Genomic DNA, 5,621 nt, shown 5'->3' on the forward strand with positions numbered 1-5,621 from the left:
TGTGTTTGATTCCTTCCATCGACGAGAAATTGAATTGAACCCTCACTTGTACCATTAAAAAAAATACTAAACACGGCACAGAGCATAATATTTCCAAAAGCAAACTCATTTTCATATTTAGACTGTCCGCATCTTAACCTTTTATTATGAGTTGTCTCCCTAACTAATTATGTAGAATTAGTTAGAGATCTCTCGGATACGCACTTCACCTAGGTCCGATAAGATAATGCGCGCTTTACGCTGAAATGTGCGTAATCTCAATATCCGTATTCTGAAAGTTGGCAGTGAGTGGAGTTGCCGTTAATATTTAGCGGAACTCGAAGCAGTTTGGAGTAACTTGAATTTGTATTATATATCCCGACGGCTGCTAGTTTAACAGGAGATAATTTAATTTGTGTATCTTAAGATGAGAATGTTTTACGAAAGCTTATTTTTATAGGGACAATGGTAATTGTAATTATTGCGGGGCTAATCCACAAATTGTCTGCTAAATTTTAAAGTTAAATAAATAACACCGTCATATTTATTTGGATTTATTTTATTTTATTCATTTGTGTCATATCATCTGTTGGCATAATTTGAAATCAGATTTTCAGCTGTGTTGGAAAAACTTGTATGCCAAGTTTTGCAGATTTTTATTCCAACTAATTTAACTAACTCGCAACAGTAGTTTAAAAAAATTGTCAACAAAATTTGAGTTGCGTATCTCATTGTTTTTTGTTCGCAATAATACCAAACGCAAGTCATAACCGTGAAAGACAAATGGTTGATATCGTTACGAGGTATCGTTACGCGGAACAAGTTTGATGAATTTAGCTTTATTCCGACACCTAACCGAAGTGTTGTTGAAAAACAGATTGTTTTGTGTGGATCTTTTGCGCAGTATCGGCGATGTTTCAATTTTTCACTGATATAGCAGACTTGGTTATACTTTTTAACTTGAATAGAGTTAGCCCCCGTGTAATATCGACCGCAACATTAAAACTGGATATAGCGTGATTGTTGACAAATGTAGCGCATTTGAATGGAAGACTGTCCATTTCACCTGTATAGGAGTGTGATGAATTGAATAAAAATTGTAAATATACTGAAATATACGTTTCCATACCGTAGTGTTTAATCCTATAACTTGTATCCATTTTTTAAAAAAACAAATATAATTTACTTGTGTATATATTTATATATATTGTGATAAATCGTTCACTCTGAAATATGTTTGTGCATCACGAGGGATGAGATATGAAACCTAAAATATAATATTTGTCGATTGAGCTGGTTTTTATTTTGTAGAATATTACAACAATTCGGCTTTTATATAAATAAAATAAATAAAAAAATCAACGACATTTTCGGTTTTCGTTAAATTGTTAGCACGTTTGCGGACACTTCACATTATGGATAAATATCTTACCTTTGTTATTTAAAAGAAATATAAATTGTGTATCGGTTGTTTTCTGTTTCGCTGTCAAATTGTAGCTGTCACTTCCTGTATGAGAAATTTGAATTTAAAAGATTTTTAAAAGAATTTTGCATAGGGCTGAATGTGTTTTTAAAGTAAACTACAGTAGAACCTCACAAATCTGGACCCCGGAAATCCGAAATCCCGGAAAATCCGAACAAGATTTAAAGAAAAACATTTTAAAACACGCAAAGACTGAATACCACATTTAATATTACATAAAATTATTTTACATGTATAACCTAATTTTGTTTAAAAATTATTGAAAAGTTAATAAAGTATACAGTACTGTACAAATGTGCAAAAGCAAATAGCCGCAAGTTAAAAACAGTAGTTTTGAGATAAACGCTTTTATTGTAAACCTAAAATGATGCTTTTCGCCAATACATGTATCAAATTAATACAATTTTGCAGCTACTTGGATAGTGAATATCTCGGTAAAGGAAAGAGATATAGCAAAATCTGTGATTGTATATGATAGAGGCCAGTTATAAGAATGCTTTGAGCCGTGTTACGCCTAACAGACGCAACTTGAGTTACGGCTAGTTGCCTTCACACATTAGTGTAGCTGTATTGCTACTCAGGTACTGTAAATATTAGATGGAAATGTAAAAGGCGTGCCCAACATAACTACTGTAGTGTAAAGTACTGTATTTATGCGCTGTATTACAAATTTCTCGGCTAATCCGAACTCTTCCAAATCCGAACAGGCCACAGCTCCAGTTAGTTCAGATTTCCGGGGTGCCACCGTATTATATATTTGTATCCATGGCAAGACTTCAGCCTGCTACAAAACTGAATATTTCTAATATATTATTAAATTAAAACCAATATTTTTAGCTTTTCCACTTTATTTTTATTTGACCAGCGACCGGGTTTCGTCGTTACCGACATCATCAGACTGGTCCTTTCTATGTCCACTGAATCTTTCTATGTCCAAGCGGTGTTAAAACTTACATAAATCCGTGTAAAAATTTACCAAATATACTTGGAACATTTTTAATTTTTTTCTCATAGAAAACGATCAAGATTAAAATCGCTGTAAATGCCAAGGTTTACATTTTAACAAGCTAAATTAAGTTTGCCGTATCTCTTGCTGGTGTAGTATAATCAATTTTGTCCGCCTCCGTAGTGTAATGGTCAGCACGCTCGGCTACCGTTCTGGAGGTCCCGGGTTCGATTCCCAAGGGGGGTAAAAATAAATATAAGAAATTTTTTCACTGTTATATTTATTCAATATTACCATCGACTGGTACCTGAAGCGGAGGGCTGATTACCTTTCCTTCATGTGTAAAACGATCATGAAAACACTGCGTTTATAAGACACAGTGCCCTATGCACCATTGGGGTGCCGATAAGGGTTTTTTTATTATTATTATTAGTATAATCAAAATAAATACATGTTATCACATGTTTAATTCAGAAATTATGACTGTCAAAAATGACAATTTTCAATGTTTAAACTGGCATAGACAATACTAAAGATAATTAAAAAATAAAACCTCAAAACACATTAAATTAAACGATTATGATTTAAAAAAAAATCTGTTACCAAACGACGCAATTTGAAAGACAGCACTAAAGATATAGGTCCCCTATATTCGTAAGCTCCTATTTTCTACAGATGAATATTCGTGAATGCACGGAGCACTTATTTCCTGCAGATTTGGTATTCATGAATACGCAGCTATGCCGAAGGTACCTACCTATTAGAACATAAATTTTATTCCAAATTTCCATAGCCATGGTATGTTAGTAAAATTAGTTAAATTCCAATCAGTTCTTATGAGAAGAACAGATTAACAACGAATATAGAAGTTCTACTATATTGTCCTATTGAAATTGATTGAATAATATTAGGTTTCATTGTATTGGAAAGTTATTCATATGTAAATAAACAAATTATAAGTAAGCGATAAATTCCTTGACTATATAAAATCTTAGGGTAAACATCCCAGTTATTGTCACTTTCAGCTCAATTTATATTTATACATAAAAACTAATAATAAAAAATGACCATTTTATGACTAACACATACATCACAACGATATAATTCTTTTATTAAATAAATGAAAGTTATGTTCATTTTTCATTTTTCTGTCCACCTCCGTAGTGTTATGGTCAGCACGCTCGGCTACCGTTCTGGAGGTCCCGGGTTCGATTCCCAAGGGGGGTAAAATAAATAAAAGTGTTTTTTTCACTGTAATATTTATTTAATATTACCCTGGACTGGTACCTGAAGCGGAGGGCTGATCACCTTTCCTCCATATATAATAAATGATCAAGATAACACTGCGTTTATATGACGCAGTGCCCTATGCACCATTGGGGTGTGGATAAGGGTTTTATTATTATTATTATTATGTTCATTTTAAACTAGGTTTTTCTTATTTTAAATGCTTTTCTTAATCTTTTACAATAAGGAAATTCAAAAAAATTATTTTGGAGTACAATAATTGACATATAGAATATAAACATAGTTATTGGCGATGCTAACAAAATGGCTGACAAAGCCCTCGATCTTCTCAGTGTTCAGAGGGAATCGGACAAGAGAAACATTGAAGCCTTTGAAATGTGACGAGGCGACCAATGCTGTGGATTCCATGGAAGTGCATACATACAATCACCCTAATTATCCAAGAGAAGAGACCATTCCAGAGGGGGATATTGGTTAGACACATGGTAAAAGGACATGTTTTCAACATTGATGACCATCAAGCTTAAATTGTCAATATATTCTTCTCTTCTGTGCATGTTGTGTCAGGTCCCCCTGACGTCGACTATCACTTGAGAGTAATTGTCCTTGTCTTGGGCTGCTTTAAACAGCGCCTCGACAATTTTAATATAATTAAATAATGGTACGCCGTATATTTCATTACATATCTGTCTAACACCAGATGATATTTACAAATCCCTAGTGTCAATAACTGGGAGTGTTTCAGTAATTCCTTTGTTTACCCTACATAATATTTTATGACGTAAATGCTGTGTTATGACATTGAACTCAAATTATATTGTTAATTAAATTGAATAATTAAAAAAATATTACAAAGATTCGTAGATATATGAATTACAAAGATTCGTAGATATATGAATTACAAAGATTCGTAGATATATCCCATATTCTGGGCTTATATGTTTCGGACCGCTTTCCAGTATCCGTCTTTAAAGCTAATTGATAGTAAAATACGATTGACAAAATTATTCACTTGATTTAAATATGGACAATTTTTATTCTGTGCTAGACAAATTTTTGCTTGGTAACATTTTTTATTTTAAAAAAAGATCAAAGCACAATATATTCTGGTCGGAAGACAGTGGCCGTGAAGGCTTCAGCATCACTACGACCTGTATAGATCTATTGTGACGGTCTATTTGTAGGCGATTAAATCAATCAAAATGTAAATCTATATTGTGTTACAAACGCAATGCTTGATCGTTGATCTCTACTAGGCAATGTGATCAGTCCGGGATAATTTGAACAAAATCACTTAAAAAAATTATTTAGGGTATAACTCACAGTAGCCAAATGCGCTAACCGCTAAATTACTTAAGTCGGACAAATCACGTAATTAACTAAATATTTTATATTGACATATCAACATAGATAAGAAAAGAATATAGAACTTTAAATTTAAGTTTTACTTGGTATTACCACTATTTTTAAAAATTTATTGTAACTCGTGTTTCAATGCACTCTGTAACATTTTAAACACTGTAACGGTGTTTGAAAATGATGCGGAATGCATCAAAACATGCTTGACAACCACACTACTCAAATTTCCAAAGTCGTGTATATCCCTGTGAATAAACCCTGTAAATACCCAGACTTCCATATTCTTATCAATCATGAGATGTCAATATAAAATAACTCCTTCGTGGACAAACCCAGATTTGTGAACAAAGAATTGGACACATTCAAAATATTGTTAATTAAATATTTAATGTTTTGTGTGTTGCGAGATCTAGAAAATATATATATATATATATATATATATATATATATATATATATATATATATATATATATATATATATATATATATATATATATATATATATATATATATATATATATATATATATATATATATATATATATATATATATATATATATATATATATATATATATATATATATACGTATATATATATATATAT

The sequence above is a fragment of the Brachycentrus maculatus genome, unplaced genomic scaffold, assembly GCF_059751285.1.
Source record: "Brachycentrus maculatus isolate JH-2025_06_01 unplaced genomic scaffold, ASM5975128v1 h1tg000087l, whole genome shotgun sequence".
Classification (NCBI taxonomy): Eukaryota; Metazoa; Arthropoda; class Insecta; order Trichoptera; family Brachycentridae; genus Brachycentrus; species Brachycentrus maculatus.